General features: G+C 46.1%; 1 protein-coding gene across 27 annotated transcripts in view; it reads left to right on the top strand.

Annotated features, from left to right (window-relative positions):
• The window catches only part of RNF144A (ring finger protein 144A), a 120,122-nt gene that overhangs the window by 23,427 nt on the left and 70,756 nt on the right, over positions 1-25,939 (top strand). For 12 of the 27 annotated variants that reach the window (XM_085016160.1, XM_085016156.1, XM_085016159.1 and 9 more), the window contains 2 exons: positions 2,676-2,858; positions 25,465-25,593. The gene's annotated coding sequence lies outside the window, so the exon portion shown is untranslated. Of the gene's footprint in view, positions 1-2,675; positions 2,859-25,394; positions 25,594-25,939 lie in introns of all 27 variants that reach the window. The other 15 variants (XM_021087906.2, XM_021087897.2, XM_085016157.1 and 12 more) reach the window with 2 other exon arrangements.

Raw genomic sequence — 25,939 nt, 5'->3', positions numbered from 1 at the left:
CTACACCACAGCTCATGGCAACGCTGGATCCTTAACCCACTGAGCAAGGCCAGGGATCAAACCCACAACCTCACGGTTCCTAGTCAGATTCGTAAACCACTGAGCCACAAAGGGAACTCCCTCATTATGGTTTTGATGTGCGTTTTCCTAGATGAATAATCGTATTGAACATTACTTAATTTGCTTATTGGACATCTGCATATTTTTTCTTAAGGGGTATCTACTCAAATCTTCTCTCCTTTTTTTATTTGGGTTGTTTTACTTTTTATTGTTGATTTGAATATGTTCCTTTTAAATTTTTTTTATTATTTTTTATTATAGTTGATTTACAATCATCTGTCAATTTTTGCTGTATAGCCAAGTGACCCAGTTATATATACATATATATACACACTGTCACTCACATTCTTTTTCTCACACTATCCTCCATCATGTTCCTTCACAAGTGATCAGGTATCGTTCCCTGTGCTATACAGCAGGATCTCATTGCCTATCCACTCCAAATGCAGTAGTTTGCATCTACTTATCCCAAACTCCCAGTCCATCCCACTCCCTCCCCCTCCCGCTTGGCAACCACAAGTCTGTTCTCCAAGTCCATGAGTTTGTTTCTTTTCTGTAGACAGGTTCACCTGTGCCATGTATTAGAGTCCAGCTATAACTGATAGCATATGATATTTGTCCTTCTCTTTCTGACTTAGTTCACTTAGTATGAGAATCCTAGTTCCATCCACGAACCCCTTTGTTCACTGCAGCACTAATTCATAATAGCCAAGACTACGAAACAACCTAAATGTCCATCGACACATGAGTGGATTAAGAAGGCGTGGTACATATATATACACAGCAGAATACTACTCAGCCATAAAAAAACAATGCCATTTGAATATGTTCTTTATATAATCTGGATAAACAGTCCTTATCAGGTATATGATTTGTATATATTTCTCCCCTTCTGTGGGTTGATTTTACCTCCTTGATGGGGTTCCATAACACAACTTTTTAAATTTTTGATGGAATCCCAATTTACCTATTCTCTCTTTTGTTGTTTGTGCTTTTGCTGTTATAGCTAAGAAACTAATACATAATCTGGAGTCACAAGTATTGAAGTTCCCATCGTGGCTCAGTGGTTAACGAATACGACTAAGAACCATGAGGTTGTGGGTTTGATCCCTGGCGTCGCTCAGTGGGATTTGCTGTGAGCTGTGGTGTAGGCCAGCGGCTACAGCTCTGAATAGACCCCTAGCGTGGGAACCTCCATATGCAACAGGTGCAGCCCTGAAAACAAAAAAATAAAATAAATTAATAAAAGGAGGTCACAAGTATTTACTGTTGTGTTTTCTTCTAAGTGTTTTATAATTTTCACTCTTACAATGAAGTCTGTAATCCATTTTGAGTTAATGTTTGTAAAAGGTGTGAGGTTTGTGTAGAGATTCAGTTTTTGAATGTCAGTACCCCTTGCTGAAAAGGCTGTCATTTACCCTTTGGATTGTCATGGTGCTCTTGGGGGAGAACACCATTAACCATAAATGGTTAATGGTTAATGGTTTATGGACTGTCAGTTGTCAACCATTGCTCTGTATGCCTGTCCTTATGCCAGTTATCAGACTATCTTGATGATGATAGTGGTTTTTTTTGTTTGTTTTTTCAATCAGGAAGCATGAATTCTCCAACTTTGTTTTTCTTTTTCGAGGTTCTCTTGGCTATATGAGGTGTCTTAGATTTCTGTATGAATTTTGTGATCAGCTTGTCCATTTCTGCAAAAAAGAAAGCTGAGATTTTAATAGTGATTGCATTGAATCTGAAGATCAATTTAGGGAGTGTAACTGCCTCAACCATACTGTTTTCCAGTCTGTGAGCGTAGATTCTTTTAGTTATTTAGTTTTTAATTTCTCATAATGATGTTTTGGTAGTTTTCAATGTATGAGTCTTGTGTATCTTGTTAAATTTATCCACAAGTGTTTTATTCTTTTCGATGCTCTTTTGAAATGGGTCCCTTCTAAGAGCATGTATATTTTTTCCATTGTGCTAACTTCTGCCTTTTGACTGGAATATTTAGACCAGTCAGTGTAACGACTGATAAGGTAAAGTTTATGTCCCCCATTCTGCTGTTTTTTCACATGGGCCTTATTACCTCTCTCGTGTTTATTTCTCCACTTGGCCTTCTTTTGGGGTCGTTTCTAATATCCATTTTCGTGCTGTCGTTGTTCATTTTATTGTACATTTTTCAGTTATTTTATTAGGGGTTGCCCTGGGGATTACTGTGAGCATAATCTTGCCGCATGTTTAAGTTTTCCTGTGGCCCTGAACCTCTTCCTGCAGGAGTTCCACTGGGACAGATCTGAATGACCCTGGTTGGAAAAGGAGGGGTGGAAGGGGAGACCCAGGGCGCTGTGTTATCTGAGACCTGTCTGTGTGGGTGGATTTGTCTGTGGACTTCTTGGTGGAATTTGATTGCTTATACCATAAACCTCAGCTCCTTCTCCCGCGAACTGCTGGAGTACTGGCTACGCTCCAGGTGTTGGTCTGAGAAGATGTCTAGTAATTATCTCCATCGCTTTCCCTCTTGGGCGGGGCCTTTGAAAGGCTGATGCTGGGGTGGTTCTCAGCACGGTGATCTTTACCCCCTTCCCCTGAGCCTGCTCGCTAAGCTCCTGTGCTCGTCTCCTGTTTCCCAGGTGTTCACCTGCTGAGTCCGACACACTCCCCTCCCGGAGATCTGCAGGGACCCAGAGCCTGAGACCTTCTCCCACTTCTCCAGGTGGGCAGCCTACCATGAGGGGGAGAGCCAGCTGAGCACATCAGGACGTCTGGATTTGGCCAGAAGACCGGACCTCTCCCCCTGTCAGGACTTCTCAGAGGTAACTTTGAATCTGGAAAATGAAAGCTTGAAAACCTCCATCTTTGTCTTCTTGGTGGACTCCCAGGCCTTTGTTGGGAAAGACCCCCAGCCCACCTGGGTGGGTTTTTCTGTACCTCTTGAACCCCACCATGTATGCAGATGCCTAGTTCGTGTCTCCTGAATGAATTTTAAGGATGAGCCTCAACGTGTCATGTTAAGCAATTGTAGTAATTAATATCTTACAAAGATTTCCACAGGGGTCCTCATTTGTTGCACATAACAACAAGTTAATATCCTGAGTCTCGTTCTGTCAACCAAGAAAGAGGTTTAGAAGATTCATATGTTGTCCCCAGGGTCTCAGTGTCTCTTTAATTCATCCAGAATGTGTGGATCGAGCATCTGCATTGTGTCAGGTGCTCTTCTAACTCCGAACACGGCGAATGCTGCCGACACCAACTTCTGCCGCCAGGGAGATTCTGGGTTAGAGGGGGTGTGTGTGTGGAGGAGGGGGGTGGGGACGGGCCCTGAGACACAGGGCCCCCCCTCCACAGTGTGGAGAAGTGAGGGACGTTTCATTTCCAGGCATGAGTGTTGTGGAGACAACAAAAAACAACCCAGTCTAGAGGGATGGAGTCTTAAACGGAGGGTTCCGGGAGGTCTCATTAAAAAACTGACGTTCGAACGTGGGTTTCAGGACCTGTGGGAACTAGTCGTTAAGCGTCTGGGAGAAGAGAGTTGCAATTGGAGGAAAAAGTGAGTGTGAAAGCCCAGCACCCAATCTGTGCACCCCACGCATTGGAGGAACACGGCGAGGCAGGGTGGCTGAGGGGGGCCAGCGGAGAGCTGTGAGTCTGGGGGCGGGGGCAGGGGTGGAGTCAGGAGGTCACGGAAACCTGACCATGTTTAGCCTTGTGGGCTACTGGGGGGACTGCTGGGTGTGGTGGTGGGAAATCCGTGCAGGGTTTTAAGCAGATGAGGGACAGGATCCATTTGTGATGCGCATGCTGGCGTCAGTGTTGATAGAACGCAGGGCAGGGACGGCGGTGGACCAGCAGACCATCAGAGGTCGCTGGAGAAACCCACTGCAGGAATTCAGACAAGGCGTAACGGTAGTCTGCTCCACGGGTGGCTCTGGAGATGGGGAAGCGTGCTCACATTCTGACATGTCTTGGAGACAGAGCCCTTGAGATGTGCCGGTGGAATGGACGTGGGGCTTGAGAAGAAGGGAAAGTCCGTCATGATGGCAAAGATTTTAGCGTGCCTGACTAGGGGGAGTTGTCACCAGCTGAGCTGGGGAGTCTGCAGGGGGAGAGGCTTTGGTGCAGAAGGAAGTTGGAAGTTCAGCTTTGAACAGGTTGAATTTGAGACAATAAGACACCCAAACAGAGATGCTATTTGGTGGCGTGTCCTGATCTGATAGTGGAAGACCATGATCTGAGCTGGAGATAGAGCTGAAGTCTTTGGCTTGCGGTTGGTGTTTAAAGGAATGAACTCAGGTGAGATCTAGTGAGAGAAGAGTTTTCAGGATCAGGTCCTGGGGTATTCTGGGTTTATGGGGAGCAAGAGAGCCAGTGAAGGAGACCAAGGGAAGCCACTGGGGGGGGCGGGGGTGTCAAGAGCGAGGTGTCTCAGGGATCATTTCCAAAGGCGGGACAGATGATCCAGTGTGTGGATGGGCCAGGGGAGGTGGGGACCGAGACGTGACTCTTGGATCAGTGCCCTGCTGGTCATGGGTGGCTTTGGTAAAACAGCAAAATAGTGTGTGATTCTGGCCCAGGTGGAGTGGGCTTGGAGGGAGGAATCGGAGAGATGGCTGATGAGCGTTCTAAGAAGCTTTGCTGCAAAGGGAGCAGGCTGTGGGGTGGTATCTGGTGGGATAGGTCAGGCCAAGAGAAGTAATTTTTAGTGGAAAGCATCGGCATTATGTTTATATCCTGATGGGAATGATTCAGTGGAGCATAAAAAATTGATCATGTAGGACGGGAGGCTACTGGGCCATTTCTGGAGCAGGCAAGAACATGCATTTGGGTGCAAGTGGAGTTGTTTGTTTCCAAAGCAGCACCGATGGTTCCTGGTGGGGACCAAAAATAAATGACAGAGACGTGGATGCCCAGGTGGCCTCCAGCAAAAGTCCCTTTCTTCTGATTGCTTCTATTTTCGTTGTGAAGTAGGAAGCAAAGCCACCAGTGGAGGGTGCCATGGTGGAAGAGGGCTTGTGACTTTGGAGAGACAAAGTGGGGAGTGAGGAGTCCTCTAGAGAGCGGGAGGTGCAGAGTGATGGTAGTAAGAGCCCACCCACAGCTCATGGCCACAGACTGAAAGACCCCATCAGGGTGATTGTGCTTTTCTAGACAGCTCAGCTGGGGAGTTGAAGGCACACACACAACAGCTCAAGAACTGAATTATCCTTTGGCTGAATGGAGAGGGGCGAAAGCAGAGGGCGGCCCAAGTGACAGCATCTTCGGGAGAGAGGTGACCTCGATTATGTGGAAATTAACGCGGTGACCTGAGGACAGAGGATGTCCACTGGGGAGGCAGTTGGGCTGGGCGATGGATGGATGGAATGGAGCTGGAGGTGCAGGAGAAGGGCCAGTGCTGTCTTGGCTGGGGATGCTGGAGGAAGGGGTGGGGGAGACAGAGGCCTGGACCTGGGGATATGGGGCTTTTTTGGGAACCTGAATCCCAGCCTTCTTTCTCCAAGGCTCAGGTCCGCATCACCCTGCCTGCCTTGCCTTTTCACTGCCTGCTCTTTATTTCTTATTTAAAAAAAAATTTTTTTAGGGCTGCACCTGCAGCATATGGAAAGTCCCAGGCCAGGGGCGGAATCCAAGCCGCAGTTGCAACCTATGCTGCAGGTGCAGCAACACCAGATCCTTACCCACTGTGCCAGGCCTGGGATTGAACCCCAGCCTTCCCCGCCACCGAGCCACTGCAGTCAGATTCTCAGCCCACTGCCTGCACTTTAAAAGGGCCTCCTTAAGAACTCTTATTGAATCCGTACCCTATCCCAGTACTACCAAAATACCTTCCTGTCATTCCAGGAGTGTGTTGCTAATTTATTACTGACATGTCTTTGCTGAGACAGAGGGAGGTCTGCAGCTGGCTCATCGATGCCGTGAGGAAAGAGGACCTGTGACAGTTGACATTGAAGCTGCTGCTCCTCTTCTTCACAGGCCTTGGACACCAAGTGTGTCTGTGTATTTGTGTGGGTGCACGCATGCGTGCGTGTGTGTGTGTGTGTGTGCACGTGAGCGTGCCTGCGCCTGTCTGCATGAGTGGGTGTTTTGCCTCAATTTAATGTTTAGGGTTTTTGCATCTTTCTTTGCAGAATACGGGTGGTCCAGAGATATATAGAGTTTCCCCAGGTATGAGGAAAACACGAAAGCACCCTGGAAAAAATGCACTGCAAGGCCAAGCGGAGCTGTGCATTCTTTCCCGAATCTGCCCACACCCACCTCCGAGGACGTTCTGTTTGGGAATCTGTCTCCAGCAAATTCCGAGAACTGAAACAGCTTCATAATCACAAACGATTCATGTTGAAGCAGCCAAAATACCAGAAATTGACATTCCAGCACAGGCAAAGATATTTTTAAATGTTTAGGATTTATAAAGAGAAACAGCCTTCGTAGAACATAAACCACCCCCGGTTCACACTTGTGTGATAGAGGCAGCTAAATCTGAAAGATAAGTTTCTTTCTTTCTTTCTTTCCCCAAGTGAAGAATGTCATGGGTGAGAAAAGAAGTCTGCTGTGAAGAAACTTTAACTGGGCCTTGGCTTTGGTTCAGGACTGGGACTGGGCGGCCTTCGGAGAGCTGCAGCCGGCGAGGCTGCACTCAGCCCTGCTCTTGGCTAGTGAAGCTTTAAGGCAAAGGTCATCTAAAACTCTAACTAGAATCGAAAATATCAATACCCTGCTTGAGATCTCATGGTCTCAGAACGGCTGAGCTGGTGTCCCGAGCAGTATTTTTAGAAACAGAAACGCTTAAGGATGCTGTTCGGAGATGCTCTGGTCCAAGGTCTTATGAACACAAATCACAACCACCACCTTTTCCACGCTCATCTCAGTTGTAGTTTCTTTGTGGGTTTTTGTTGTTGTTGTTGCTGTCGTCGGGTTGTTGTTGTTTGTTTTCGGAGCTATATGTGCTGTCTTCTGGGCGATGCTGTCCAGTCAGTGCTTCCTGGGTGAGTCTCCGTAAGTGTTCTTGGTGTTTCTACTTCTCAGACTCCAGCAGTGGAGGTGGGGACCGCTGGTCGCAGAGAAACTGGACAGTGGGTTTCTCTGGGCGGGCCAAGCGGCAGACACCTAACGAGCACCTGTTGGGTGCAAGGTCATGTGCTTGGGAAGGATGGAAGGGGAGACTCGGGGTGTGATTCTGCTCACAGGGTGCGACTCTCCTCTCTGTTTTCCTTGGACTCTAATGTCAACGAGCAGAATATATGGAATTCCAGTTCCCCAAACTCGAGCCCAGGACAGAGCAGAGCTGAGACTGTGAGAAACAGGCCCTGAGGACCAGATGTCCTCCCAGCTGGGACGTGATGGAGTGGAGGAGGGAAAGGGACAGACGTGGGGCCGCGTCCGGGGCCACTCAGATTGGGTTCCACTGTCCTGTGGCGGGTGGGGAACCGTTACGGTTTGTGAAGAGTAGTGACAGGATTTTTTGAAACAGGGATTAGGACAGATGCATTGGGCACTGTTGTGCTTCGAATGCAAAGACAAGACTGAAGGTAGGAAACACCCTCCAAAGGGAAAGTTTGATCATGTGGCTGAACAAAAATTAATGGGATTCCCCCCGCCCCCGATTTAAACAATGCAGTACTTTTTGGGATTATTCTCCAAGGCCTAACAACAGCACCTCGTGAACACATGCAAACGCATTTACCAAAGAAATATCGTGCCTTCTGTTGTACTTATTACTTTAGTTACATTTAACTTTGCTTGATTAATATCAGGGAGAAAGCCGTTGGTATCTGGTTGTATCGTTTATTATAAATTGGATCACGTAGTTGAATTAGCTCAGTTTCATTTTAATCCTGACTTTACTTATTTCATTACTGATTTTATGACTGTATTGCATAATTTATTTATCAATGTTTTAAAAAGTATCTCTATCTACCAACATCTTTACTTGAATATAAAAGGAAACTAAAACCTTTTCTAATAAAAAGGAATTCTGATTGGCTCATAGGTTTGACACTGCAAACTGTCTTGTCTCTTAAATTATCGGAAGGATCTAAACATGCAAAAATTATGGGCATACATAATTGAGACATGGTTATAATAAATTCTCACATGAAGGCATCCTCTATGGAAAGGTGCATGGAAATGACTCCATGTATTTTCAGATGCTTTCTGAGCACATCGGTTTGAACAAGGTGCACAGCTAAGCAAGCTCCAGTCAGTCCAGCCCTTTGACGTGATTCTTGGGACGTGGGGCTTGAGTGACCCGTGTCCTGGTGACTTCCCTGCTTCAGATCAGGCGGTGCCCAGAGGTGTTCTTTCCTTGGAAGACCCGCTGATTAAAGTTGATGGCTGATCATCGACACTAGTTTTTATTTTATGACCACGTCACTTTTGGTACGGATGCGAAGACCTGCCAAGAACTGAGTTCCATTTGTCTGAAACAGCATCTCTTCTCAACAGTGGACTTGTGTGACCAAGGAGGCAAGTCACTACCTCTTTAAAAAAGAAAAGTCAGAACAAAACTGATCTTAAACTGGGTCTTATTCTAACCATACGTGATATTTATCCGTGGATACACAGGCTTCAGGAGAAAAAAATCTAAACAGAATTTTTTTTTTTACTTTGAGAATTACTAGCTACTTCTGTTAATCCCTTATCTTTCAGCTTTATTGGTATCTAATGATTAAATAAAATTATATTTAAAATAGACAGTAATGATTTGATATATATGTGCATTGGGAAAGGATTTCTGCAATCCAATTAATTATTATGTCCGTTACCTTACGTATTTACCTTTTTTTTGGGGTGAGAACACATAAGTTGCATTTTCTTAGCAAATTTGTGCGGTGTTGTCCGTGACAGCCGCCCTGCTGTGCTTGAGGTCCTCAGACCTCATTCATCTTGTCACTGAAAGTTTACATCCTCTCACCAAGCCACTCCCTGGTCCCCCCACCCCCCTGCCTCTGGGAGTCACCATTTTTTTCTCTGTTTCTACAAGTTGTGCTTCTTTTTTTTTTTAGATTCCACAGTAAATTATACCATGTGGTCTTTTTTCTCTGTCCGGCTTATTCCACCTGCATGATCCCTCCAGGCTCCTCCATGTGGTTGGGGAGGACAGGACTCCCTCTTTTTGTTTTAAGGCTCAATAATAATCCCTCTTTTTTCTAAGGCTGAAGAATATGCACTTTATCCATCTGTCTGTCCACAGACGCTCAGGTTTTTCCACCCCTTGGCAACTGTGACTAGAGCCGCAGTGAACACAGTGTAGCTCCCTCTTTGCTGCCATGATTCTGTCTCCAGAAGCAGGATGGCTGAACTGCAGGGTAGGTCTAGTCCTAATATTTTGAGGCGTCTCCATACTGTTTTCCGTAGTGGCTGTGCCGGTTTTCATTCCGTCATCTGTGCCCAAGGGTTCCCTCTTCTCCACTTTTCTTCCCTTCTTTTGCCAGCCTTTGCTAGTCCTTGTCTTTGGGCAATAGACATCCTAACAGATGAGAGGTGACACTGTGGTTTGGATTTGTTTCCCTGTTGAGTAGAATGTTGGGCACCTCTTCACGTACCTGTTGGCCATTTGTGTGTCTTCTTTGGAAAAATGTCTAAGTCCTTTTGCCTTTTTTTGAATTGGATCATTTTTACTTTTGCTGTGGAGTGTATGCGTTCTTTCTATATTTTGGATAGTCACCCCTTATCAGATGTAGGATTTATAGATATTTTTTTTCCCATTCTGCAAATTGCCTTTTCATTTTGTTGATGATGTCTTCTGCTGTGCCGCAGCTCTTTAGTTTCATGTTTACTTTGCGTTTGCTGCCTTTGCTTTTGGTGTCAAAAAAAAAAAAAATCATTGTCAAGGCCAGCATCCAGGAGCTTACTGCCTAGGTTTCCTTCTAGGAGTCTTACGATTTCAGGTGGTATGTTCAAGTCTGGAATCTAATTTGAGTATTTATGTGTGGTTTAAGATGGGGTCCAGTTTTATTCTTTCGCAGGCTATCCCGGTTTCCCAACACCACTGTCCTTTCCTCACTGTGTACTCTTGGTGCCTTTGTTGAAAATTGATTGACCATATACCTGTGGGCTTATTTATAGGATTTGTATTATGTTCCATTGAGCTGTGTGTCTGTTTTATGCCAATACCACACTGTTTTGATGACTGCAGCATCATCATATAGTTTGAAATCAGAAAGTATTCAGCTTTGTTCTTTCTCAAGATTGCTTCAGCTTTTCATGATAGTTAAAAAATGATATACTGGAAATTACATTTTTTTTTCAACTGTTACTTTATTTTAAAAAGCAAGATTTGCAATATGCTGGAAGTTACATCTTCTGCAACTATTTAAAATTCTTATACAATTTTTATTGGCAGCTGAAAAAGGTGCTAAAGGCCTGTGTGCTTTTTAAAAGTTATATTTGGCTATAGCCCAACCAAAAATAAAAAAAATTCCAAACCGGAAGGTCTCTGCTTCGGGCTGTATAGAGCAAATTCAAGACTCGGTGGTGTCATAGAAGAGGTAGACACGGGTGTCAGAAGATGGGTTAGGTCCACCTTTGTCATGTCCTGCCCAGGGAAGCTTGGAAAAGTCACCGATACTGCAGAGTCTGAATTTCTTCACTGAAAAATGGGATTGACAGCAACGTGGCCCCACCTACCCAGAAGTCCTTTGTGAGCATCCATGCACCTGAAGGCTGGGGATGATGCTCATGATGTGTCAACAACCTTCAGCTCTTAGTTGCTGGTTAGGAACAAAATGCAAATGAAGTCCCCACCTGCAGTCTCCTCTGGGACCTGAAGGGAGGGTCTGGGAGGGTGCTGTGTGCACATGGCTGAACCTGGGAACCACAGAAGATGCAAACAAGGTGACAGGAAGCATGTTGCTGACAGCTGGAGGAGGGCCAGGCGCCCCCATGGTCAGGCCCATTTTTTTCTCTGAGGAGGGCTATTCTGATTACTAGGGAGGGCCGTGGGATTTGGAGGATCTGGCTGAGGGATGTCTTCCTTCACAGCACGGAGAGGGAAGCGACAGCGTGAGAGGGGTGTGATTTACTTTCCGGCTCCCGAAGCTACCGCCCACATGTCTAGGGGGAGATGAGGTAGCTGATGATGGCTGCTCACAGCTATGGTCAGTATATCGCTTTGGAGTTTGCACAAGAACCTCCAAGTACCCTGTTATTTTAGTAGCTCACACAGCGTTCCTGTGACTGTAGATTTCTTCCCAACATCCAGTGGAGAAAACAGACTGAGAATGACTTGTTCATGCTGCTGCAGCTGGTCATTGCTGGAGCACAACACACCAAGGGCAGCCAGCTTCCAGATATCTCTTGACCTTTCTGCCTGATCAAGAAGCTTTGATGGATTCAGCACCAGGAAAGTCGGGAGGATTAGGACATCTGGGAAACATGTTGGCTGAGGATGGGAGTGAATTAGGATTGCAGGACTTCCAGGATCCCTGCGAGCAGGGAGTCAGTGGCAGTGGGATGGGGCCGTCCCTGGATGTTGGCGTTTCAGAGGAGTCCCTTTAATAAAGGGGGATTGGCCTGTGCTTTATGAGCTTCTAAAGACACCTAGCCTGCCCCTAGGCACACTGGCCATGGAGCATACTGTGAGAAAAAGAATGAATATATATGTGTATGTATACATATATATATGTGTGTATATATATATGTATATATACATGTGTGTATATATGTGTGTATACATACATATCTGTGTATATATATATGTATATACAACTGGGTCACTTTGCTGTACAGCAGAAATTGACAGAACATTGTACATCAACTATAACAAAAATTAAGAAAAGAAATAGAATGAATGAGCAGGGCTTAGAAAGAGCCGTGTGAAGTCCATTAGTGGGTGGGGCTGGTGCGGGGAGAGCAGAGGCCAGTGTGCCCGGAGGTGCCATCTCTAGAAGTGTGCAGGAGTGTGGGCCTGCAAGATGACCGCCAGGCACTTTCATGCTGGGTCCACGCTGCCCAGTCCAAGTCCAGCATTGTGGGGGACGCTGAGGTGAACCCCAGAGAGTATAATCTTACCACCAACACCTCTCCTAGAAAGAAAATCCAATGCAGTGCTGGGTTTTGAGACCTCAGGATGAAGAGCAGACTGCGATTTCTCCACTCTGCGTAAGTGGACTGAACACGAGGGTTAACCAGAAACAGGATGTTGTCTGTCTAAATTGTTCCAAGCTGGGACGAAAATTCGTATTTCGTAATCTTCGAAGAAAGGACTACCCAGGGGAAAGCATTTCATGGTCCTCCCCCCTCCCCCGCCCCTTTTTAGAGGGAATCAGAAAACTTCCACTGGGACAGAGAAGACATCGTATGTATATGGTCTGAGGACGGTCCTTATTCTTTTACTGAACACAAGCGATGTCCTCTTTATTAAAGGAAACATGAAACCCATAGACTTAAATGCTGGCATTGGAGTTGAATCTGGACTTCTGGAGCCCAAAGCTGCCTCTCTGGCCAGGGCGATGGAGGCGCGGGGACGGCTTCAGCATCGTCAAAGGCATCCACTCAGAAGTCTGGCGGCCGCCTCAGCCCAGACGTTCCTGTTCCCTTTGAATTCACTGATGATGAATCAACAGTGGGCATTCTGAATCCACCGAGGAGCTGCTGTTGCTCTTAACCTCTGAATTTGAGATCCTTAAGTTTACCTATGAAGCTGCTTACTTCATGTTTACATTAAGTATATGCAGGTAGTAAACTTATTTTAATAGAACTGCAGAAAGGTGATTAAGTACACATTTAAATGCTTCATCTCTTTGTCTTCCCCAGAGAACACCGCTAATAATTTTTAACTTTTTTTTACGTTTACTGATCTAGAAAATTTAGTACTCATGAAAAGATACCCATTTTACATCTGAACCAGATGAGACAATGCCATTAGAAGCAGAGCTTTGAAAGAAATGTATTAGGTGGGATCCTCGTGTGTTATGAAGTATATTTAATGAATATCTATGAACCTGTCTCTTAAACAAAAACATCCTTAAACTGTGACACTGATGTGGGCGTTTTCCTTTATCCGACTGCCCTTGCTCTGCACCACCGTTTAATCTTCTCTTGATATTTTTGGTAGTCTGTATCCCTAAGGTATGTGTAATATTCCTCGTTAAAAATCTTGCCCTGCTGTGAGTACACTCGTTCACTCAGTGTTTTGTTTCTAAGATTTAACCAGCTTGTCCTGTGTTATATTTATTCCTCTCACTTATATAATATCTGATAAGGTTAACATTCATGCTTCCTCCTGTCAGTGGGTGTTTGAGTTATTTTCTATCTTTTACTGTTACAAAATATTCGCTGTTTATATTCTTGCACGTAGCTCTGCTACACATATGCCTTTTTTTTTTTTTCTCCTTGGGTGTATTCTCTAGTGTTTGGGTCTGAAGAAAGGCTTATTCGGGACCAGCTTTTCTAGAGGGTGTCCTGGCCATTTCTGTAGTGATTGTACTAAAGCACATTGTCATCGGCAGTGAAGTTTCCCTTAAGATTCACGTTGTCTTATCCCAACACTGGATGTTATTGGACTGCTTAACTTTTGACAAATTGCTAGTAAAGTGAATTGAATGTTCCAATAATTTGAGCTTCTTTTCACATATTGAATCACCATCTGTTTCATCTTTTGTAAAAGAACTCTTCCTCTCCTTGGTCTAGTTTACCAGTAGGTTGTATTTTTTTTTTTCATTGATTTGAAAGCATTCTTTATATGTTCTGAAGGCTTATATTGTTGGTGTCCTGTGTTAAAAATATTACCTTCCAGGAGTTCCCTTGTAGCTCAGCGGGTTAAGTATCTGGTATTGTCCCTGTGGCAGCTCAGCAGTTCGGGTGGCTGCTGTGGCACAGGTTTGATCCCTGGCCAGGGGGAAACGTCCACACACCACAAGCATGGCCAAAAAAAAAAGTTATTACCTTCCAATTTGTGCCATGTATTTTCACAAGGTGCCTTTTGAGGGATAGAAGTTTTTTATTTTAATCTATTTAATGTATCAACTTTGTCCATGCATGGTTAGAGTTTTCCATTTAGGGTAATCCTCTGTATCCCAGGCTATACGTTTACCTCTTATTTTCTTTTATCAGTTTCAAAACTGTTTGGAATTAATTTCTGTTTGTGATAGAGGAATCCAATATTTTTGTCCATAAGGAGTAAGAATTCCTCTAGTTCCATTTATTGAGTAATCTTTTTTTTTTCCCCATTGATGTGAAATACACACTCTGTAATGTTTCGAGTTTTCCTTGGTGAGTGGGTGTGTTTCTGTATCTTCTATATTTGTGTATCAGTTAGTTTGCCCACCTCTGTATCAGTGCAGCCTGCTCTTAATTACTGTAGCTCTCTATGAATTCGTACTGTTTGATCCCTTCCCCCTTTCTCTCTTATTGGAAGATGTTTGTCTGTACTTGGAATTTTTCCCTCTTATAGAAATTTTAGAGTTAGTTTATGAAACAGTAATGGTAAACAATAAAAACAATAACAAAACCTATGGAGGGTTGCTCGGATTGTATTTAATCTGTAGATCAATTTAGAAAGACGTGACTTTTGTTGATATTGAGTTCTCCTATCCATGAACATTGTATCATGGTCCGTATATGTGTCTTCACAAATGTTTTTTATTCCCTTCTGTAGCTGGATGTTACTCATTTTCTTCATGACCATAGGTACATGTAGCATGTTTATGCCTTTCCATCTTTGTTTTGGAATGCCCTTGAAGATGGCATCTTTGCTGTAGGATGAAAGTGTAACTGACATTTATACATTGACCTTGCGTCCCACCATTTAACTAAACCTTTAGTATTTCTAATATTTTGTCTATGGATCCTTCTCTATGTAAAAAGTCATTTGTGAGTAATTAAAGTATGGTTTATTCCTTTTTTTAATAGACTCTAAATTGCCAACATTTATTGTTCTTTTACTTGAGGCATCTCTTCGTATGATAGTAACGGCGACCTTGTAAGATATTGGTAGTATACTACTTCCTTTTTAAACAAATTTACGGGGAGTGTAGTTGCTTAGAGTGTTGTTAGTTTTAGGTGTACAGCAAAGGGAACCAGGTCCACGCTACCTTTATCCATTCTTTTTCAGATTCTTTTCCCATGTAGACCATCACAGAGTATTGAATAGATTTTCCTGTGCTGTGCAGTAGGTCCTTGTTACTTACTGATTTTGTATACAGATTCCTTTGCAATTTTCACCTCGTTCGTTTTCCTGTTTTCCTTGTTGGAATTAGAACTTGCAGTACAATGATGAACTAAAGCAATAGAAGGTAGCCCTTAATTTTTCCTCGTCTTTATAAGGAATACCCTGATTTAATTAAGAGTGACGTTTGCCATCATTTTTTTTTTCCCAAATGCCCTGTGTTAGGTTAAAGAAGTGCCCTCGTGTTTCTGTTTTGCAGGGTTCTGTTTATAATCATAAGCGTGTATTGGGTTTTAACAAGGTTGCCCTGCATCTCCGAGGAAGTTCAAATGGTTTCCACCATTGTCCTCTTACAGTGTTATAGTACCGTATGGCTTATCCCAGTGGTAAACTCTCTTCTATGCCCAAGATAAATCTAGCTTGTTTAACTTTATTTTTTTCCCCCTAAATACACGTCTGATGTGCATCTGGATTCTATTTGCTTTTATTTTGTTTTAAATTTTTGTTTCTTTACTCATGAGTGATTTTGACCTGTATTTTTCCTTTCTTTAACTGCTTTTGTGTGATTTAGAGAGAGGGTTTTTTTTTTACCCCCATTTTTCTTTTTTTTTCTCCAATTTCTTGGAAGATTTATCATATGATTTGCTTTATCTGCCCTTGACATTTCAGTAGTACTCAGCTAAAAACAAGACCTTGTGCTTTCCTTGTTGCAAGATTTTTGTCTATCTAATTTTTTCAAGGCTTATGAATTATTTGAATTCCTATTTCTTTTTTAAGTTAATTTCTTTCAGTTTTCTTAAATTATACGTTTCTAGGAATGTATTCATAGTTCCCTATTTTTCAAACTAAAATTAGCATACAATTCATTTAGCTTTAAATCCCTGTGATCTATTTTTAATGACAAATATAATTTATTTGGGCCGTATGTCTTTTATCTTCCTTGTCCAACCTGCCAGACAGTATATGTTTTGTTATTATGTTCAAAGAAAAATATTTTTGATTCTGTTACTTTTTTAACTTTGTGTTTTATTTATTTATTTTTAAATCTGTTAATAGGTCTTTCCTTCTACTTGTTTTGTGTTTATTATGCAGTTGCTTTTCTAACTTCATAGCCTAGCAGCAGCTCAGTAATTCTTAGAATTACTTTTAAATATAAGCATTTAAGATTATGAGTTTCTCAGTACTGCTTTAATGACATCTCAGAGGTTTCGTTAAATGATATTCATAGTATTGTTTAGTTCAACATATTTTTAAAGTTCTATATTTTCCTCTAAACTCATGAGTTTATTGATTAGTCTTCTATAATTTTCAAGCGTGGGAATTCTTTTCATTATTGGTATCTGTCTTAATTGCACTGATGTCAAAATACATGGTCCGTATGATATGTTATTAGAAGTTTGTCAAGTCACTCTGTGTCCCTGTGTATGTGTCAGTTTTTTTAAATGTTCTGTGCAGTTTTGAGAGATGGTGGGTTTTCAGTTTGTTGATAATGAGAATTCATATATCCATGAAATTTAGATTATTTGTACCTTTCATATTTTCTCCATTTTTCCAAATTTTCTGTATTTACTATATTAAACAACATAGGGTGAATTGACTTACTCTGATGGTGTTTTTCTCTTTTTTTCAGAAACTATATCATTTTTGCTTTGTATGTTTTAAAGTTATTTGATACATGCAAACTCGGTTATTATAGCTGCATAGTGAATCAGGCTGCTTATTATACAGTTGCCTTTTTTAAACTTCAGTTTTGTTTTTGCATCAAATCCTCTTTTGTCTGATAGCTTTCTTCTAGTTGCATTTGCCTTTCTCCATCTTTGACTTCTAGTCTTTCCCATTTCTTATGGTTTTATGTGTTTCCATTTTTAAAATTCAAGTTTATCATTTATTTCATCTACTGATTTTTCTCTGTTTTTTATAATATTTATAGAGTTGGACTTTTCCTCCTAAATTATTTTTGTACTAATTTCTTCCTTGCCTTTTTTTTTTTAAGTTCATGTTTGTCTCTCTCTATTTTTTTTTTTTTTTTTTAATGGCCGTGCCTGCGACATGTGGAAGTTCTCTGGCTGGGGGTTAAACTTGTGCCTCTGTAGCAACCTGAGCCACTATAGTCAGTTTCTTAACCCATGCACCACAGCAGGAGCTCCCTGTCTCTCTGTATTTTTATTCCACTTTCTCCTTTTACAGTTGGGCAGTTAGATGTATATGTGTGTATATATACACACACACACACATATATAAATATGTATAAATATATATATATACGAGTATATATATTTATTCAGTTTCTCTTCTCTTAGTGGATACTGTTAAAATGTTATCTTACATAAGGTCTAAAATATTTTAATTCCTCAGTTCTCAAAACACACAAAAGCCTAGGACACTATAAGTGACTTGGAAACATATAAGCCAGGTATGCTTATTTATTTAGTTTTGGTTGACTCTTTTAACTGGGCTGTAGTTGTTTTCTGGAGAGACCGTTATAGAATCTAACTGAGAGGCGTAGATGGCTCCCATTTTTGTATTAAAGTAATTACGTCTTTGTTGCCTCTGAAGATGTGGATGGTTTCCAAGCTCACTGCAGTTTTAGACCCTCAGAGGGGGTGATAATCCCTTCTCTTCTGGGATGGTTGTCATGATTCTGTGCATGTGTTTGTGTGAAGAAATCTTTGCTGGTCCATTTGGACCTGATGAGTGGTCCATCTTTAACCTGCCTATACATAGAGGGGCGCCTTCACCCATTATACCAAAGTATAGAAGGGAGGCACAGCATTAATCTCAGGTCTTATGGGCGTGGTGTTCCAGAGTTTTTTATTCTGTGATTTCATTTTATCCCTATTTTCTGTAGTGCTTCAGCATTCATAAAGACTCACACCGTCTTCTCTCCACAACACAAAACAAAACGGAAACAAAAGCAAACAAACAAGAGGCCCAAGAGTGGATTTCTCCATAAAGCACACTTTGGGGGGCATGCTTTTCTCAGGGACTTGACGTTTGGGGACACACCAGGGTCTCCAATGTGTGTATCAGGTTTTTGCAGCGCGCGGCCAGACCCCTTGGGGGCAAGCTCATCACCCTCCTTCTGCTCGCTGCCCTGCAAGGCGGCACCGTGTGTCTGAGTTTCAGATTGTGGGGTCTTTTGCTTGAAGGAATCATGGTGCTTACGGAGCACAGAGTTTCCACAATTATATCTCAGGGGGTGGTAATCCAGTCTTCAAAGAAGTCTTTTGGAAGCCTCATGTCTGACGAACAAAGGGGTGCAGATTGGAACAAGCTTGGGGCACCTGTGGCCCACACCTGCTAAGCCCCCCCCCCCCGCCTCAACCCCCAGGGAGTGCTGGGAAGTGTGGGGACGTGCCAGGCTCACACAGAGGGCCTTTCCGTTTAACCCCTGGTTCAGCAGGGGAGAAACTGGACACCTCAAGGGGCCCTGGCTTGGCGGGCGGCTGCAGCAGAATTGGGGTCCTTGCAGCCCTTGCAGGTCCTCCTGCCACCAATTGTGCATTTCCGCAGCCAGGCAGAGCTGCTCCTTCATGCACAGCCGATTAGGAAGCGTTTCGGTTTTCATTATTGTCTTCATATTCAGACCAACGTCTAGACATTTTGCTTGGGTGACCCCAGTTCACCAGCTGGACTTGGCAATGACCTGTGTCCTCTTAAGCCCCAGCCCTGAGTCTGCTTCCTTAGGGGTCTGCCAGACGGTGGAGAAGGGGACTGGTGACAGGGACATGGTGACAGAGAGGCTGGTTTTCTTCTGTCTTGTGTTTGCTTCGGGCCCTTCACTGGTCCTCCCACCGCTGGTCACAGAGGGGTCTGTTCCTTCAAGTGGACAGACCGCATGCTATTTCTGTGCTGTAAATTTCCAAGCCTTCTTCCTGGCCACCTCTCCAACCACACGCTGGAATAAGAAGTGTGTTTGCAGCTATAATCAGCACACTTAAATACTAGTTAAATTCAGAGTGAATGCAAAATCCGCATGGCTCTTGACTCCGAAAGATGATAAAAATATCCTATGGCCCTGATCCCTCTGAGCCCTTTGACAACGAGGTGGCCTCTCGGAACCATTTTAAGGCTGCGGGCAGTTCCAGAATAGCCCGGAACACATGCGATGGGGCTCTGATTCGTAGAGGACGGAGTCCGACACCCAGGAGTCTTGGCTGCGGGCTGGCAAATTCCTTCCTCGCTTCTGTTTTTCTGGGACAAGTGGTGATCATTGATTTCTCTGTAAACTCTGAGGATGACAGCGCCTCCCTGAATTGCCTTGGTGTCCTCGGTGGAGTGTGTACCTGGAATAGCTGTGAAGCGGCAGAGCTAGCGCATCGGAGACACGGAGGGCAGAGGGGCCGGCAGCTCCCGCTTAATGCTCCCCACGGGAACGCCCCTCCCACTCCTGTCCTTCGTTTATGCCGTGTCTCCAGGACCACCTGGGGAGAAGTGGGGTACTGAGGTTTCTGGAGGGTTGCGGGATCATCCAAGAGTTTGGGAATTTAATCTGCCTTGGGTCTGGAGTCTGGGCCTCCTGGTCTGAGATAAGGATTCTTCCCATTTCGCTGCTGGTGTGTCTTTGAAGATGCTCCGCTTTCATCTGCCAGCACCCGGGGGCATGGGCAGCCTCAGTGAAAGGCTCCTGGAAGGTTCGCAGGTTCAGCGTCCACCCCGTCACATCCGACAGTCTCTCACTGGATACACAGACTGTGGAACCTCATACCCCATAGTCTCTCAATACATATGCACAGTACGGAAAACGGGGATACCACTGCCAAATTGTTGCTTATCTGCAGCCAGGTTGCCACTGGTGTCTCTGCCCTTTAGCTGTGGAGTAATAGTTCTAAAGCGACAAACCTCCCGTCTGTTCAGACTCCACCAGTGGCTCCCAGATCCTCTAGTGCCAAGTTCAGAGTGTACATCTGAACTTCAAGGCAGCCCCCAGCCTCCGTGGAGCCTCCTGTGCTCTGACACCCTGCCACACACCCAGCCTGAGCCCCAGGGGTGAGGTCCCGGCGGTCACTCCCTCCCCTTGGCCATGTGTCTGCAGCAGGCTGGTCCTGAGAGCCAGCTCAGTGGAGGAGCCCCTTCCCTGCCCGATGTGCTTGCTTCTCTTGGAGCCCGCCCCCTCCTCCCTGTAAGCGGATTTATCCCGGGTGCCAGTGGAAGAGCTGGTGGGAAGAGCTGTGCAGCTCCTTGGCCTTGACCATGGCTAGAGGGTCATGCATTGAGTGAGGGAATGGATGAGCTGTGTTTTTAAAAATTCTTGTTTGGGATTTCTCTCTCTCTCTGTGTGTGTGTGTGTGTGTGTGTGTGTGTGTGTGTGTGTGTGTGTGTGTGTGTGTGTGTGTGTGCCTGGCTCTTCGGAAGCATGTGATATCGGGGAGGAAGCAGAGGGGACCTTGGCACTGGTCCTGGGCTCGGTACCTGACCTATAGAGACAGCTGGTGGCTGCGCCGAGGAGGGTGGCCACTCTCGCCCTGTACCTGGGGTTGGTCTGAGTGCTCGTAGGGGGCTCTGCAGAACGCTCCTGCACAGAGCTGGCTCTCACCTGCGTTCGTGGGATTGAATAATGCTGTGATTTCTCTGAACACTTAGACTTTCGGAGCCTTTTCAGTTCTGGGCCTCCTGTGAGACACTAGAGAACACTTAGAGGGCTGCTCAGAGAGCTGATTCTACAGATGCTTTCAATTTAAGCAAAAGCGATGTCCCTTCCTCCATTCTTTGCCGTATATGAACTGTGTCGCCCTGTGGGCACCAAAGGGGCTTCCTACCCTCTGCCCTCCCAGCACCCTATCCCGACTTGTCTGTTTTGAGCTGCTCAGTACGGGTGCTCAGCTTTTCTCCTGGGCTGAGGCCACCTAATCTCGGATGTGCTGGATGGGGGGGAAGCTGACAGATGCTCGCCCAGCAGCCGGTGGCACGGCGGGCTACCGCGGGGCACAGGCACATTTGTCCCTAGGGTGCGGGGCTCCTCCCCTGGGCCCTGCCCCTGAAAGCCCTCTGCAGGCCTCTGCTCTGAACTGCCGCTCCTGGAGAGACTGGGAAAGGTCCAGAAGGTAAAAGGGAGTGAATGAAGGACCAAGCGCAGTTAACTCGCAAGCTGCTGTGCAGAGACGGAGCACAGAGGCAGACAGACGAGTAAAGGACAAGCCTGTTCTCCTTCCATCACCCAGTTTAGGAGTAAAATGACCTGTTTCAGGTAGTGCCTGCTAAGAAGAAAGGTCCTTAGTCGTTCGTGGAGCCCTCAGCACAGACCTTGAGAGAGTGGCCGGGTAGGGAAGCGGGGGCGTCGGAGGTACTGGGGGAGTCCAGGCCCTTTGAGCATCACACAGTCAGGATGGGGCTTGCACATTAGCTGGTGACGTGGCAGCCTCTCTCCTGAATCATCGTGGCAAGTTCCTGGGACTTTCATGTGGCTTTTTGGGGCCAGGCCAAAACCCCAGTGTCCACTTTTCTGGGAAGGTCCATGTGATCAGAGCTGATTTCCCAGAGCGTCCTGGGCTGGCTGCCCCCTCCCCATCAGACCGTTGTTCCTGTGACTCTGGCCAGAAACGGTGAGGGGTGTTGCCTGCATGTTGGCACAGGTGCCCTGACTGTGGGCCTGATGCGTGTGCCTGAAGCTACGGGATTTAGAGGATTGAGTGGGCTGCGGGTCCTTGGTTTTGTCCGTGGGGGTAGGTGGTGTTACCAGACCCAGAGCCTGTCCGCGGCTGCAGGGTTAAGTCAGAGGATCTCAGACCCACAGGGCCTTGGCAGTGAATATAGGCCACATGTACAAACCGCTTTCCTTGTGGCAGTGGAATTTTCTTTTTTTCCCCAAGTCAAATCGCACATGTGATCTGAGCTGGCGTGGAGGACACAGACTCCTCTTCTCTTCGACCCTAGTCTCTCTGCAGCCCCGGGGTCCCTCCTGCCTCTGGGCCTGCCCGCCTGCCCGTGCAGACACACAGATGACAGACAAGGACAGGGGTCAGAGGCCCGGGGCCAGAGGGCCGTCCGGACACAGGCTGGCTGTCCTGTCGGGCGGGTGAGGAGGGAGGGCCCAGGCGCTGTGTCCCTCTCAGCCCACACTCCGGGCCTCGTGGGGAACATTCACCAGCCCCATGCCACCTTCATGGACCTCATCTGGGGCCTGGCAGCCTCGGGCAATCAAGAAGCTGAGGCTTCACTTTCTGTGAATTTTTATTTTATTTTTATTAGAGTATGGTTGATTTACAGTGTTGTGTCAATTTCTGCTGTACAGCATGGTGACCCAGTCCTATCTATCTATCTATCTATCTATCTATCTATCTATCTATCTATCTATTCTTTTTTTGGTCTTTTTAAGACCACACCTCTGGCTTATGGAGGTTCCCAGGCTAGGGGTCGATTTGGCACTACAGCTGCTGGCCTGTGCCATAGTCACAGCAATGCCACATCTGAGCTGCCTCTGTGACCTACACCACAAAGAAATGCTGGGTCCTTAACCCACTGAGCGAGGCCAGGAATCGAACATGCATCCTCATGGATACTAGTTGGGTTCATTACCACTCAGCCACAAGAGGAACTCTTGCAGTTAGGTTCTTAACCCACTGAGCCACAGTGGGAACTCCCAGACCTTCCTGCTCCGCAGTAGCCACACTCCAGTTGTTCAGTGGTCAGACACGCTGTCTTATTTTTTTACAGTTTTATACATCTCTGCCTATTCTCCCAAGGCCAGCTCAACTCAGCTTATACATCTTAAGCCTCTGCTTTTTGGAAGACAAATGTTAGAAGGCCGAAAGGATGAAAACGTTACTTAGAAACTGCACGTTTTCTAGAAAAAACCCGTCAGGGAGAAGTGGAGCGGGGAGGGGTCAGGGTCATGACCCGGATTGGGTATCCAGGATGCAAAGTGACCGTGGAGGGGGTGGGGCTGAGATCAAGGTCTAGAGCAGAGGGCACCTGGGTGCTTTACTTTAGCTGGTGGCTGGCCTCCCTGAATTCTGCTCGAGCCACCGTGGGGCTCAGTCACGTTCCCCGACCGCTCTCTTCCTCCTGGGGGCACGAAAGTGAGATGCTCCCATGGAGGTGCCCCACCCCCACCGTGGGAGGTCAGGGCCCCTGACCCGTGGAGAGGGTGCTGCTGCAGCTGGGCCATGGCTCTGGGCCAGGTGTGCCATCGCATGCAGCCCAAGTGTCCTGGGCTGGAATCGGGGAGCCTTTGGGTCCAGCCTCTGGATCTTAGGACCCTGAAATTTTCGCACGGCTCACCCAGTGCCAAATCTGGGGTTGCCAGGAGCAGGAAAAGGTGGGAAGGAAGAGGCGGGATTGAAATCTGGAATGGAACGTGGGAGGGCCACACGTCTGCAGGGTTGTTTCCCTGCCTCTATCTGCAGGCTCCCTTCCAGGCTGGAGAACGGCGGCTGGATCAGCCCACAGAGCCCCAAGTCCTGTGGGTGCCCCACCACCTGTGAGGCACCAAATAGGTCTTTGAGCTCCCCGTCCTGCCAGCGCGGAGGTCACAGACTTTCCTCCCAGCCACATCCTCCCCAACCCTTCGCTTCCCGCCACCTTCCCAGCCCTCACACTCTGTGATGCTGAGAAGTTTCCCTTTAGCGATGTGGAGCGTATCGCTCATATTTGGGAAGCTGTCTTATGACTTTGGAGGCCCTTGGGAAACTCCACAGGAGCAAGGGAGGAGGAAAAGTCGGCTGTGCGTTGTTTTGGTTTCTTGCTCACTGAAACCCTTTCGTTATATTTATTTTTTTCCTCTTTCTCCCCTGGGATGGACTAGGGGAGATGCACAGGGTTGATGGAGGCGTTTGTGCCTTGGGAAGGGAGTCTGTGGTGCAGAGCCAAGCCCGCAGAGGTTTCCAGATCAATGCTGGCCTCTGATCTTATTTTTTGAAACTTGGCCTAGCAAGAGTTGGCGCTGATGCTTGGAAGGCTCACCAGGAAGGGAGCCTTTGCTTCTGTTAGAGCCATCCACTGGCGTCTCTGCATGCTGCTCTCCCCTAGGGTCAGTGCGAGCATCCGCTGCTGGGCCCGTATCCCGGGAAGTGTTGATCAAAACATGGAAGTGAAAACAAAACATGTAATTTAACCCGCTCTTGGTCGTGGAGAGGAAAAGGTGGTAACTCAGACGCAATGGGATGGGGGGGAGAGGATGCTGGAGTCAGAGGAGCCATCAGCTTGCTCTCTGCCTGGCCTTGATTTCATCTCCCAGCCCCCCAGCTTCCTCACCTATAAAAGGAAGAGGTGCTGGCGGCCCGTGCAGATCCTTGGGCCCCCCATGTGTGGCCCTCTGCGTCCTTATTCCCCCGCCCTGGACGGGCGAGCTGCTGCAGCCGGGGCATCAGGAGCTCTGCTGCGCTCACATTCACAAGTGGTTTGTTTACTTCCCTCAGCGTGAAAGGAAGAACAGAAGAAAGTACTGTCTGCCTTTGAGCTTGAACTTGGCAGTGAAAGGCTTGTGTGAAGTCATTAGTCAGTGTAATGCCAGTGTGTGTGTGTGTGTGTGTGTGTGTGTAAGAGAAAGAGATTGGAGAAAGTTTTAAAGCAACCTGCTTAGATGTTTGCAATAAACCTGACCCCCTTGATGTCAGTCTTAGTTGGTGGATTGATCATTTGCCTTCTTTATGCCTTTTCTCCTATTTTCTCTTTTAAAGCATCATGCCATACGTTTGCAATTGGAAAAGAAATCATAAATACCTTTCTCTTTTGTAGGTCTGATGTGAAGTTAATCCATGGGCTCCTCACTGCCTCTTATTGCATTACAGAAAGGTTGATTGCTTCATAGGTATTTGATGTGTATTTAGATTATGTTTTATTTTTTGTCGTTGTACTCGGAGGCTAACGTGATAATATGCAGCACAGATCAGACCAGGAGAAAAAAGCAAATTATTTGCTAGGGGATGGAGGTATTTTGTTTTTGAGGCGGAATTCCTATAAAAGTACACTCTGTGTCCTGGAAGAGTATCTATTGGTTGAAGATTTGTGTTAAGTGCCAGCTACACCCAAGGCTCTGTGAGTGGAGCTTGGGGGATCCAAAGATGGCTGGCACAGATCCAGCCTTGACCGAGATTTCTGTGTGCTTGGAGAGAGGAGACATGCCTGATCAAGAACAGTGGTAAGACTTGATTTCAGGAGACACGGGGCAGTAAGAAATGGGAATCCTCGTGAGGGCGCTTGGGCCGTGTTGCCTCAGGAAGGTCGTCCTGTCACTCCCGTCACTTGGCTTCTGACTTTCCATCCCCCCCGGGTCCTTCTGCCTGGCCTCTCTTTTCCTCCCACACAACAGCGTCCTACTCGTTACTTCCACGAAGCATCACCTATGAATTTACCTGGAGACGCTTTCTTTGCGCTCCCAGCCGTGTAGGGCGTTGGCGCTGCTCGCTCGTTGGCATCTGGAGACCTCCCCATCGTTTCGGACACACGCGGAAGAGTTTGCAAGGACTCTGTAACTTCCTGGCTGCCAGTTTCCTCGTGTGTAAAGTCAGGTAAGACACATCCTCTGGACCGTGATCATGCCAGATCCATGGAAGTGGGTAAAGGGCCGAACACCTGCTGGACGCCCAGTAAACATCACTTCTTTTCCTCCCTGTTTTGTGTAGTTATTTGCTCACCTGTGTTGTGCCGCTGCTGAGGCTGGATGCCCTGCGGCCCAGAGCCCGGCTCGCCCCCCTCACACACAGGGTCTTTGTTCATGACCCGACAGCCCTCTGCCTTGTCTGTGGTCTGTGCCATCATGAGGCCAGTGCTGAACCATTGGGGTCTTTGGTTGGTCTTGGTCTAGGGCCGGTCATTGAAGAGAGACCAGGTGACCGTAATGGTGATTTTGAAAGG

The sequence above is a fragment of the Sus scrofa genome, chromosome 3 (assembly GCF_054392235.1).
Source record: "Sus scrofa isolate SSC_HxYL_T2T_F1_AM1 chromosome 3, Sscrofa_HxYL_maternal_Yorkshire_Landrace_v2.0, whole genome shotgun sequence".
NCBI lineage: Eukaryota > Metazoa > Chordata > Mammalia > Artiodactyla > Suidae > Sus > Sus scrofa.
Note: the sequence above shows the minus strand (reverse complement) of the source record. Positions and strands in the feature narration are given on the sequence as shown.